Raw genomic sequence first — 13,306 nt, 5'->3', positions numbered from 1 at the left:
AACGTACGTCAGTCCTGAATATTCATTGGAAGGAGTGATGCTGAAGCCGAAACTTCAATACTTTGGCCGCCTGATTTGAAGAACTAGCTCATTTGAAAAAATCCTGATGTTTGAAAGATTGAAGGTGGGAGGAGCAGGGGATTTTGGAGGATGAGATGGTTGGATGGCATCACCATCTCAATGGACATGAGTTTGAGTAAACTCCAGGAGTTGGTGATGGCAGGGAGGCCTGGCGTGCTATAGTCAATGAGGTCACAAAGAGTCACGCATACCTGAGCAACTGGACTGAATTGAACTGATAATTAAGGGGATTGGATAGTCATGTGGGTGAAGGAATGGCTGGTGAAGGAGAATGAATAGATAGCAAGAGAACGGTCATTTTGAATGACTTGACCTTACAATTTTGTCTGGAGGTGCCAGCAAAATTTCCTTCAGTTTCCCCAAGACTGTCCACAGGGCACCCACTGCTGAGCCTCATTTCCTGTGCGGATGGAGTGGGGTTTGGATCCAACCTAAGTGTTGATTGGTTGAGTCAACAGATCAACATTAACAATTTTTATTTACAAATACTTACTGAATAATCATAGAAGATTCAGAATATGGTTCAAAAGGATTAAGTCCAGAATGAAAGAATGTTTATGGAAAAGGAAAAAGACACCAAAGAGATATTTCTAAATTAGCCTCCTCAAGCAAGAGATGTGAGAGGAAAGGTCACTGCTTGGGAAGATAACAAACCCATAGAAAAGGGAGAAGGCAGAACTACTAAACTACCAGGGCTTCCCTGGTGGCTCAGTGGTAAAGATCCAGGAAAGGGAGGAACACGAGGACTATGAACATTCTCAGGTTTCTGCCAATGCAGGGTAGGAGGCACAGGTTCAATACCTGGGTTGGGAAGATCCCCTGGAGGAAGAAATAACAAACCAATCCCATATTCTTGCCTGGAGAGTCCTATGGACAAACGAGCCTGGCGGGCTACAGTCCATGGGGTAGAAAAGAGTCAGACAGGAACACGCACCTATGCACCCTTACATAAACAAAGCCAGGATGGTAAATGTGGTCCTTCCGTGGAACTTGCCTTATAAAGAAGGTGGCACCAACATTTTAAGTTGTCTGGGATCTTGAGAACCAGACGTGCTCCATCCACGTCCAGAGCTCCTGACTTTTGGTCACCTATCCCTGGGGTTGACCTAAGGCCTGTGCTGCCTTAGTTGCCTGGGGAGGTGGAGCCATCTTACTCCGTCCCCTCCAGACAAGAATCTAACCAGAAAGAAATGTATTTGTGCTTCTCGGCCTGGTGGAAAAGATTCCCTCATCTTCCTCTCAGACTGCTCAGCCCTCTCCTTTGCTGGCCTGCTTTGTGTGGGAGTGGGAGGGGGATATGGTAGTGGGAGTGATCCAAGAGGAGCAGCAAGAGGGAGGAGGAGTGAGAACAATAAAACACTGGTGAGGTGCTAGTGAGGACAGGGAGGAGAAGGGAAAACAGAGGCAGAATAAGGAGGAGGATGAGCAGAGCTTGAATGCCAAGGTGCTCTAGTCTCTGGTCCCAGAATGGCAGCTGCCCTCTCTTGAACTTCCCTTGAGTTTATCCTGGACACACACAGTGGGCATCCACACACACACACACACACACACACACACACACACACACACACACACGCACACACCCCAGCTGCTCTCACATCCTCCAATCTTCTTTATTCACAGAAGAGCAGCCTCTCAGCCCCCGCCCCCTCCCACCCCCAGATTCTGGGAGTTCTTTCCTTTTTCCCCGAGCCTCTGCAGAATTAGGCACAGATTCTTCATCAGCACCCAAACCCTTGTCTACGGTTGTGGAGAGTCCAGAGCATAGAAATCATCCGGTAGAAGAGGAAATGCAGGCCACATGGGGTATTGGGTCACCCCGCAGAATGACCAGCTGTCCCAGGCCATTCTGGGTTGTTATTTTTGAAGATGTCAAACTCATTCAAAAGAAACTCCAAGATCCTTGTTGCAGGCCATTGCTGCATGTAGCAAATTATGCTGTGCTGCGTGCTGTGCTTAGGTGCTCAGTCATGTCCAAATATGCTATGAAATCTCAAACCGGGTGATGACTGCTTGTTTGAAACTCATGGATAAGGCTTTAAAAGGCAAAGCAGGTGGTGAGTGCTAATTACTGGGAATCAACAAGACTGGGGCAGATCCCAAAAAGGGCTAGGTAGGAGAAGCTGCTTAGGTCAATGACTAATTGACCTCCTATATTAGTCAGCTTGGGCTTCAAGAAAAAATGCTATGGATTGGGTGGCTTGACCCGAAATCTGTTTTCTCACAGTTCTGAGAAGTCCAAGATCATGGTTGGAACTTCTCAGCAATTCAGTTTCTGGTGCAAGCTCCCTTCCTGGCTTGCAGATAGTCCTGGCCTGGCTGGGTCCTCACAAGGTCTTTCCTTGTTGCTTGAGCTGGGGTAGGGCAGGGGCCCAAGCTCTCTGCTATCACTTCATTTAAGGATACATCCTATCAGATCAGGGCCCCAAAGCTATGATCTCATTTAAATTTCATTACATCCTTCAAAGTTCCTTCCCTAGATACAGCTTCACTGGGGATTAGTGTCCAAGATATGAATGTGTGGGGGGTGAGGGGAGGGAAACACATATACTCAGCTCCTAACACCCTCCCCAGCCTCCTCCCCCCATGAAGGCATTTGCAGCTCTCAGCTCTGATCCCTGGGAACTGCCCAGGCACTGGGTCCTCAGATTCCTCTCCCCACAGACATGTTCCTTCTCTCTCTCTGACTCACATGCCTCAGTACAGGGCCCAGCTGTTGACTGCTGACCCTCAGAAACAGTGGACTGACTTGCTTTCACCTGGATCACTTTCAGAATGGAGCAGCCACCACTGACTGATATGCTTGCAGAAATGTGTTCACTCTGGAGCCTGGCTGTGGTGGTAGACTAATGCTTCCCCAAAGATGTCCACAACTGGGCCCCTGGAGTTTGTGATTATGTTACTTGACATGGCAAAAGAGACTTTGTTGGTGTGATTAAATTAAGCATCTTGAGATGGGGGCTCCATGGAAACACAAAGGTTCATATAGACAAAAGAAGGAGACTTGGTGTCAGAATAATGTGTTGTGAGAAGAACGTGATCAGCTGTAACTAGCTTTGAAGATCAAAGGGGCCTAGGAGAGTAGAATGTAGGCATCTTCTAGAGGCTGGACAAGGCAAAGAAAGATTCTCCAGGAAGAATCACCACAACCCAACTGTCACTTTGATTTCTGCCCAGGGAGATGCATCTTGGATTTCTGATCTCCAGAGTCAGAAAATAATGAATGTGTGTTGTTTTAAGCCGCTAAGTGTGTAGGAACATATTAAGTAGCAATAGGAAACTCCTACAGTGGACAGCGGTGGGTAAAGAATACTTAAAGTCAGTGTGCAGGACGAGTCGTGTCAGCTGTTCAAAGAAAGGCCAGTTCTTCCTGCAAGTGACCTGGGTGCCGAGTTCAAGATTCTCCCTCCAGGCTAGTCCCCTTCCCCCTGAAGCCAAATGCACTTCAAGGATCAAGTTCCTCCACTCCTTGGTCTCTGGTCTGAAAGGCAAGCTGGTTGCCTTCTCCAGCCTTCCCACTCCCTGCCCTCAGGTCTAACCCACTCTTACCCAGTAAGAGAAAACAAACAAACCTCATTCTTTAAGCAAACACGTCATCTTTCTATCCCTTATTTGGGTCATCAGCTTCTTTTTCAGAATCTTCCACTTTTGTATTCTGTATGGTGAGAAAAGGAAAAACATGGCCCCTGGGAGACCATGAGGATGAAGTCAGAAGGTGCACAGAAAATGCACCAAGTAGAACTTTGAGATCTAACTCTTGGCAGCTACAAACTGCCACTTGCCATCTACCTTTACAAGGTTTAATGCTGCAGCTGTTGATTTTCAACACCCCCTGAAAGGAGTTCAGGGTGGAGAGCCGAAAGGAGCCCACTCTGTGCTGTGGGAAAAACTGGCAGAACAAGTCTTCAGATAGTGATGTATTTTCAGGAGCCGATTTTATGACCCAAATATCTCCTAGTACCTAGAAAAGCACAAAAATCCTTCACGGTGACATGCGATCCTCACGACTAGCAGTAACCTTCTGCAAAACATCTGCACTTGAATGCATGTCCTCTCCCTTCACCAAGATCACACATACACTGACCTTCGCCCCTGCCTTTGTGGAGCAAGTTCTCAGAGCTATCTGAGATGCTGCCTCCTGAGCTCCTCATTTTGCCCCCAATAATACTTGAACTCACAACTCTCACGCTGTGCATTTTTGAAAGTTAGCACCCTGACTCTATATGCCTACACACATAACACATACTCACGCTTTATTTTGTTCCTACAAATATATATTTACATCCATTGTTTTACAACTTATTATTTCTTAAAACAAAATTGGATCAGCATAACAGAGGGCCACAGAATTACTATTCTCAGCGTGTCACCCAGAACAAAGGTTAAGAATACAAAGAGGCTGGCTAAATTCCCCTCCATCTCAACTAAAGAAGAAAGGGTCTGTTTCCACTGATTTCTGGGCTCCCTAAGCTGTGGGGAATCATGACGTCCCTTCTCCTTCAGCAGCCGGCTTGCCCATTGGTCCTCTCAGCAGGGGTGGGAGGGGAGATGAGGGGCCTGGGACAGGGCGTGGGTTGGAGGAGAGGAACCGCCTTACAGGTCCTGAATGGGGTGGGCTTATGTAAATTTGCAGCGGAAGCGGTACAGTTCCCGGCCTGCCATTTTGCCGGTTGTGGGAAGTTTTTCCGAGATACTCTTGAATTTTATTAGAAGAGTTGTTAGGAGTGCCTGAGAGGCGCGAGAAACGATGGGGTGCGGAGGGTGGCGGAAGAGATGGCGGCAATAGCAAAGTGAGCGTGTGCGAAAGTGTACGGGTGTGAGGCTGTACGGGCGGCCGGCCAAGACTTTCCGTACTTAGCTGGCAGAGAAGATAGCACGATCGCGAAGGTGGTTCTCCCAGAGCGAGAGTCACCCATTCTACGGCGGGTGTGTTGACCTCTGCGATTTCCCCGAATGGGGGGAAAGGCGACTGCGTAATTTGTGGTAGTGGGGGACTGCGTGCGCGCCTTCTCTTGGTAACTGCGGTCTTAACGATAGAAGTGATTTCTACTTGAGCGTGTTTTTTTCGGGGCTCAGGCGATAGTAAACCATCTCTCGGTAATACAGAAGACCCTCGGAAAAATTTTTCTAGAATAAAAAATGGCATTTCGCTCCAATGCCGTACTTTGGGAAAGCTCAAGAACGGAAGGGAGAGCCTTGTAGGCTACAGTCCGCGAGGTGGCAGTGTTCAGCTGAGCAGTGCAGGCACTCTTCCCTCCAGCTTAATTTAGTTCTTCTGTGTCTGATGGTCTCGATTCCAGCTTAATTTAGTTCTTGTGTGTCTGAGGGTCTCGAACCATCCCAGCTTCCGTCGTTCTCTTCTTTCCACCTTCAATGTTTCCCAGCATCAGTTCAGTTCAGTCACTCAGTCGTGTCCGACTCTTTGGGACCTCATGAATTGCAGCACGCCAGGCCTCCCTTCCCTCACCAGCTCCCGGAGTTTACCCAAACCCGTGTCCACCGAGTCGCTGATGCCATCCAACCATCTCATTCTCTCTCGTCCCCTTCTTCTCCTGCGCCCAATCCTTCCCAGCGTTAGGCTCTTTTCCAATGAGTCAACTCGTCGCACGAGGTGACCAAAGTATTGGATTTTCGGCTTCAACATCAGTCCTTCCAATGAACACCCAGGACTGATCTTTAGGATGGACTGGGCGGATCTTCTTGCAGTCCAAGGGACTCTCAAGAGTCTTCTCCAACACCACAGTTCACAAGCATCAATTCTGCGGCGCTCAGCTTTCTTCACCGTCCAACTCTCACATCCATACGTGACCACTGGAAAAACCATAGCCTTGACTAGACGGACCTTTGTTGGAAGAGTAATGTCTCTGCTTTTCAATATGCTATCTAGGTTGGTCATAACCTTCCTTCCAAGCATCAGGGTCCTTTCCAATGAGTCCAGGAGGTACCTCAAAGGTTGTATCTTGTCAGCCTATTTACGTGCAGAGTACATCATATAAAGTACAAGACTGGGTATGCGGATGACATCATCCTTATGGCAGAAAGCAGAAAAAGCGAGAGTGAAAACAGTTGGCTTAAACCTCAACATGCAAAAGACAAAAATCACGATATCTGGTCCCATCAGTTCAGTTCAGTTCATTCGCTCAGTGGTGTCCAACTCTTTGCGACCCCGTGAACGCCAAGCCGCCCTGTCCACCACCAACTCCCAGAGTCCACCCAAACCCATGTCCATAGATTCGGTGATGCCATCCAAGCATCTCATCCTCTGTCGTCCCCTGCTCCTCCTGCCCTCAATCTTTCCCTGCATCAGGGTCTTTTCAAATCAGTTGGTGACAGGTGGAGGAAACGAGGGAAACAGTGACAGACTTCTTTACTTAGGCTCCAAAGTCACTGCAGAGGGTGACTGCAGCCATGAAATTAAAAGACGCTAGCTCCTTGGAAGAAAAGCTACTGCAAACCTAGACAGTGTATTAGAAAGCAGAGACATTAATTTGCCAAGAAACGTCCCTCTAGTCGAAGCTATAGTTTTTCCAGTGGTCATGGATGGATGTGAGTTGAATCATAAAGAAGAAGAAATGAAGTTGCTCACTCCTGTGCGACTCTGCCATTCCACAGGCTGTAGCCTACCAGGCTCCTCTGAAGCAAGAGTACTGGAATGGGTTGCCATTTCCTTCTCCAGGGGATCTTCCCGACTTGGGGATCAAACCCAGGTCTCCTGCATTGCAGGCAGATGCTTTACCCTCTGAGCCACCAGGGAAGGCTGGTGCAAAGAAGGCTGAGCGCAAAGAATTCATGCTTTTGAACTGGAGTGTTGGAGGAGACTCTTGGACTGCAAGATCAAACCAGTCAATCCTAAAGGAAATCAGTCCTGAATATTCATTAGAAGGACTGATGCTGAAGCTGAATCTCCAATAATTTGGCTACCTGGTGCGAAGGGCCAACTCACTAGAAAAGACCCTGGTGCTGGGAAAGGTTGAAGGCAAGAGGAGAAGAGGACAACAGAGGATGAGAGGGTTGGATGGCATTACCAATTCAGTGGACATAAGTTTGAGTAAGGTCTGGGAGGTGGTGAAGGGCGGGGAAGCCTGGCGTTCTGCAGTCCGTGGGGTCGAAATGAGTCGGACACGACAGAGCGGCTGAACAACAAAACAGACCCATACTTTGCACCGCTCAACGCTTACAGAATTTGGCACATTTGAACAGTCCTGTTACTGCTGTAAACCGTTCTTTGTGCCTAACTCATTTGGGCTCGCAGTTCCTCCACCGGCATGGTGCAACGGTTTGGGAAGGCGGATCCCTGGCTTCTGGTCTGGTTCCGACCAGAGCAAAGGTCATGTCTCCTCACAAAGCCGGTGGTGGCCCGCGAGTCTACCCTTGGACCTGGGGTACCAGGCATGGGACATCCCACGAAGCCTCAAAGGCTCTTCTGAGGACGTGCAGAGTTCTCAGGGCAGCGGGAAGAGGACACTTGCAAAGAGGGAAGGGACTTTCTTATTTCCTGGCGGGAATTTTACCTCAGGGCAGAAAACTCTAGAAATGCCGGCAGAGCAGATGCATTTGGGGGAGGCCTAAAAGCCCCTCCCCGTCGCTCACCCGGAATGGGTCTCCTCCCATTCCACCATGTCCAAAGCTGTAGAGACGGCCGCCGGCCGGCGAGTCAGGCGCCCCCTGGCGTCGTGGAGGAAGCGGCAGGCGGCGGAGTGACGAGAGCGCCGGGAGGGAGGAGGTCCTGGGACCGCGCGGCTGAGAGCCACACGGCTCAGCGGCGGGAGAGCGAGAAGGTCGTGTTTCCACGGTGTAGTGGTCAGCACTTTGGACTCTGACTCCAGCGATCCGAGTTCGAGTCTCGCTGGGACCTTTCTCTTTAGGCCGCACGCAGAGTCTTTTACTGGCGCAGCCGGAACTCAGTCTCCCCCTGAAAGCGAACTCGCGCTTCAGATGCGCGCTGAGTGGACCTACTCTTCCGCCCCAGCGCCCAACTCGTTCTGCTCTCGGGACCAGGACGCCTAGGTCCCGCGAAGGAGGCCCTGGGCCCCCGTGATCTGCCACCTCCCCCTCAGCAGTCGAGATCTGAGACCTGCTGCTCTGAGAGGCGCAGACCTGTGGACAATGGAGGGGGCGGGGCGGGGGACCAGCCCCTGGCGTCCCCGCAGGACCCTGCGGCTCTGCCGCTCAATGGTCCTCGGAGGCCCGGCCCCCGCCCTCTCCCAACTCGTTCTGCTCTCGGGACCAGAACGCCTAGGTCCCGCGAAGGAGGCCCTGGGCCCCCGTGATCTGCCACCTCCCCCTCAGCAGTCGAGATCTGAGACCTGCTGCTCTGAGAGGCGCAGACCTGTGGACAATGGAGGGGGCGGGGCGGGGGACCAGCCCCTGGCGTCCCCGCAGGACCCTGCGGCTCTGCCGCTCAATGGTCCTCGGAGGCCCGGCCCCGCCAACAGAGGGCGCGGCGACCGAACCACTGCCACCCCCTGTCGGGTCACCCTGGGTCTTAGGGTAAAAGGCAGAAGCTGCGCCCACTGAGTCCTGCCCCACGAGGGGGCTTCGGACCGCACGTCTTGGCCCTGTGAATAATGGTCCGGGGGCTGTGATGTCATTGACCAGCCAGGGTGACAGCTTTCTGGGCGGGGTTCCAGACCTGAATGGGAAGTACTATATTTTATTCAGGTACCCTATTATTCGCAGTTTTGATTGATCCTGTTCCAGAACTTCTCGCTCTTAAGTCTCCTTTGGACAGGAAAAACCGCTGTTAGGCTAAGACTTGAACCTTGACTCCAGGAAATCTTGGCCTTTCATCCCAAACTCAGCCAGGAAGAAGAGTCTGGGCAGTGTATTCCAGCGTCTGAGATCAGGGGTCGCTCACCCAGTTCCACCCAGGCCTTTGAGACATTTGCAGACCTTATAGGGCTAGAATAGTGAATACAGACTATTTAGTTAGATTTGAGTTGGAAACAGCATTCACTTTCTATCATTATAAAATTGATGTTTTAAATGTCACTTCTAGACATTGGAAACACGATGTAACTTTTGTGGAACAACCATATGGATGAGAACTATAAAACAATAATTTATACGTACCCTGGAACAGTTACAAAATTTCAAAAACAAACTCTTTCCTTAATTGTGTTATTATTGGCATTGTTGGTATTTATTCTTTTTTTTTTTTTTATAAATTTTTCTTATTCCAAATGATGTGGGGATAAGCAAAGGAGATGGTATGAAATCTTGTATTTCCTTTACTCCCAGTGCCCTTAAACACAAAAACACTGGTGTATGGAAAAGAGTCAGATGAAAGATAAACATTCAGTAAAGCCTGACGTTCTGAATTTGAGTATGTACATTCATACAAAGATGAGTATGTATTTCCTAGCTCTGTCCACTGCAAACGCCTAGAAATCAACCAAATCCAGTAAGCATCTTAAGGTTACAATTGGATTTGGGAATAACATTTTGCACAAACAGAAACCAGAGATTCTTAGAAAAATGACTGAGTCCAGGTGAGGAGCAGAAAATCTTCAGGATAAAAGAGAAGCACCTCTTCATACTGTTATCAAGAAAGGTCTCAAATACTATTAGAAACTTTTCAAAAGAATTGAGGAGCCAGCTTAAAGTCACGTTCACTGCCAAAAGAGAGATAATTGGAGTATTGGTAAGAGCTATATTGCAATGAATTGAACTACTTCACGGTGTTTGCAAGTTTGAATTCATATTAGCACACAGGGGTAAAAAAGAAATAAAGGAATCGGTGACCACAGAGGATTCTTGGGGAAATGCTCATTAAGCTGCAGTTTTCTTTACAGAAGCTACCACTAAGTAACTACATAGTATTTGGTCTTTAGGAGAAGTTTCTTTTCATGCAAGTATTCCAGTTAAATACTACATGATGATGCAATATCACCACTTAGTGCCACATAATCAGTTAATGGATTGAGAAGTCTTGAACTGAAAGGACTGGTAATACTATTTGAAGAAACACACAGAACTTGATGGGCCTCCTCCTCAGAGAGTGCACACCACTTCTGAAGAAGTCTTGCTAGGACTGCAAGTGTGAATCTCATCAGTCTCTGCATCTACAGGTCCAAACTAGGGACCACTAGACATATGGCTGTCAAATAGTTACAAAGGAGTAGGACGGAGGACCTGGATTTTAATTTATAATTCATGTGAGTGTAACCTTAAAAGTTGGAGACATGCACAATATTTTTCTATTAAACACAACTTGAAAACATTGGTAGAATTGTATTTCCTTTGTGTGTGCGCTCAGTCGCTCAGTCTTATCCAACTGTTTTGGGCCCATGGATCATATCTCGCCAGGCTCCTCTGTCCATGGGATGTCCCAGGCTAGAATACTGGAGTGGGTTGCCATTTTCTATTCCAGAGGATCTTCGTGACCCAGGGATTGAATCTGCGTTTCTTGTGTCTCCGGCATTGGTAGGCGAGTTCTTGGGAAGCCCCATATTTCCTTTAAAGTATATATAGCATTCTCAGCTATGTAGGAGATTATTTTTCCATTATTGTGTTCTTATACTTTTTAGTTGTCAATGTGGTTGCTAGAAAATTTTAAACTACGTGTGTGACTTGCATCTTTGTTACATTACAGCACTGCTCTATATTCTACCACCAAAAAGGAAGAATGAAGGAGAGAAACATTTATTAAAGTACCTAGTATACAATTTAGACTGTGGGAATGCTACAGAAAAACCAAGTCCGTTTCTTCAACAAATGAATGAGTTAAAGCGGAAATCAGGACAGCAATAGACCAAGAGAGATGGAGAGTGAGTGAGAGAGAGAGCAAGGAAGGGAGGAAGGAAAGAAGAAATTGAAGGTAAGCATACATGTAAGAGACTTAAATGCTTTATCTTAGTGATTATACTTTGTGGACTTTATTTGCCTCCAAAAAAGAATACTAACGTAGAAACAATAATGGAGGAGGGGGGCTTCCCTGGTTAAGAATTTGCCTAGGAGTGCGGAGGACACGGGTTTGATCCCTGGTCCAGGAAGATCCCACATGCTGTGGGGCAACGAAGCCCACAAGCCGCAACAACTGAGCACATGGGCAGCAACTCCTGAAGCCCAAGAAACCGGCAAACCACAACAAGAGAGTGGCTCCCCCTCTCCACAGCTAGACAAACCCTGCGCCACGCTATGAAGACCCAGGGCGGCCATAAAGAAAGAAAGAAATTAAAAAAAAAAAAACCTATGTGATCAAATAAGCTGAAAAAATGCTGCATGGTAGACAATGGAACATTTGAATAGTCTTTCATGATATTAAAGATTTTGAATTAATTTATGATTATAATGCCGTGATGATATACTTTCAAAAAGAGTTCTCATTTAGGGGAAACACGCAGACATAATTATAGATGAAACATGATGTCTGAGATTTCCTTTTAAAAAGACAGGAAAAGGTAAGTGCATGGATTGTAGTACGACAGTATAAGCTGGTAATTGTAGACCATGCTTGACAAAGATGGGAGGGTTCTGTTGTGTCTATTTTGTGTACTATTCAAATTTGAGATTTGAAAAAGAATGATAGGAGAACACAGGTCCACCTAGAATAATAGCAGCTGAATCTCTCAACATACAATTCCAAGGGCTAGGGACTAACAGAGAGAGTCAAGGACACCATTCAAAACCCTGCGCCAAACAACCAGGGACCAGAGAACACTGTGGACAGGACTTGGTTTGTATTCAGCTGGGTCTGGGAGGCACACAGCAGCGGAGGGATCAACAAACACCCTGCACATAGGGCAGAGCACGGCACGGAGGAGGACTCCCGACAGAGCTCAGGTAAAATAACTCACAGAAAGAGCATGTGGATAAACTCAGGGGGATGTCTGAGACCTGGTTGGCTCTAGCTCTGGTGACTGGGGAATTGATAGGAAGGGGTTCAACAGTGCAGAGAACCAGAGGGTGACAATCTTGAGGAGGCACAATTACTGGGATCAGGTGTGAGACCAAGCTGAAGGGAGCATCCTTTGGACACTCGTGGTGATGAAAAAAGAATGGTGCAACTGGCAGAAATTAAAGGTCCTACTGGAAGAAACAGAATCCCCAAATCAAGAGACACACCATGCCTTTCCCCCAAGCCTTAACTCTGCTAGAGTAATTGCACAAGACAGACCTAGAACAAAGAAATCAGCTAAGCCACTCACAGCACTAATCCCTTCTGACCTGGAACAACTGTTTCTCATTCAGGTAACCTAGTCATGTGAAAATGAAAACTATAGAGCAGACATTTCTTCCAAGGTGACAGAAGAAAAAAGTGTAAAATGAGAGTCAAAAATTTCAGCAAATGAAAAGATTGCCTCAAAATCAATCAAAACACATTGGAAAATGTAAAATGGCATCCATATTTTGAATTGATCTGAACAAAGCATTCAAAGATACATACACATGGAAAAAACTTCAGTATTTTATGTAAGAAACACAGAACGTGAGATACAAGTGCGCAGGAAAGAAGAAATGAGAAATTGGAACTGGCAGAGATTTAAAAAATTGAAGGTAAAGAAAATCCTTTGAAAAAAAAAGGCTAAATGACAAGGTACATAGAGAACATATTTATCGAAACATATCAGGGACACTGCATGAAAAATGAAAGCATCAAACAGAATAGAAATGAACAAAAGATAGTGAGAAAGGATCAGAGAGAAAGTCATAGAGACCTAGGGGAAATAGACCTGGAACGGTCAGTTCTAAGACCTATCCTAGTAGAGCTGAGAGACTTTTTTTGAAAAAGAAAAATGGTCCTGAAGCTCCAGACCACCCTTTGCCCTCAGTGAAGAAAAATCAATTTACATTCTGCATCTCAGCAGAACTTATAAAGTAAACATTATTTTTTTAAAAAAGTCAATAGAACTCATTGTGGACAAGTTCTTTATATTTAGCCAAGCTGTCTGTGCTGTATTAAAGCAACAGAAAACAAGTATTAAACATATCAAACTTAAGGAATCCTCAGTCCATCATGAGAAATCTTTAAAGACAAACTCTGCTCATCAAGAATTGACAGGAAACTATGGGTTTTGTACATCTGGTCATCACTGAATATATGTGATTGTAGATTTAAGCCACTGTGTCGTGGGCCCTGCCCTGGGGGCAGCCTAGGTACACCCTCAAACTTCTGCAGGGAGGCTGCTAGTACTCCCAGAGTGGGACAGCCATCTTGTGCCACCAGGGGGTCGAAAGGACCCAGTGGGCCCCTCCTCCAGCTCCTACCTCTATCCTACCAATT

The 13,306-nt window shown here is 47.1% G+C and overlaps 1 protein-coding gene, 1 long non-coding RNA gene and 1 other non-coding gene across 3 annotated transcripts in view; 2 read left to right on the top strand and 1 right to left on the bottom strand.

Annotated features, from left to right (window-relative positions):
• Nucleotides 1–13,306, bottom strand: part of LOC145504747 (NBPF family member NBPF20-like) — a 532,650-nt gene that overhangs the window by 256,573 nt on the left and 262,771 nt on the right. The window lies entirely within an intron of this gene.
• The window catches only part of LOC145504772 (uncharacterized), a 35,763-nt gene that overhangs the window by 17,377 nt on the left and 5,080 nt on the right, over nucleotides 1–13,306 (top strand). The window contains exon 3 of the long non-coding RNA XR_014052471.1: nucleotides 10,676–10,900. This is a non-coding gene — a long non-coding RNA (uncharacterized LOC145504772). The remainder of the gene's footprint in view (nucleotides 1–10,675; nucleotides 10,901–13,306) is intronic.
• On the top strand, nucleotides 4,932–5,096 carry LOC145508183 (U1 spliceosomal RNA). The gene has a single exon (XR_014055435.1). It is a non-coding gene; the product is annotated as a U1 spliceosomal RNA (small nuclear RNA).

Source organism: Giraffa tippelskirchi, chromosome 5, assembly GCF_054371585.1.
Source record: "Giraffa tippelskirchi isolate mGirTip1 chromosome 5, T2T-mGirTip1v1.2.pri, whole genome shotgun sequence".
Lineage (NCBI taxonomy): Eukaryota > Metazoa > Chordata > Mammalia > Artiodactyla > Giraffidae > Giraffa > Giraffa tippelskirchi.
The sequence above is the reverse complement of the archived record's forward strand: the minus strand, read 5'-3'. Positions and strand labels throughout refer to the sequence as shown.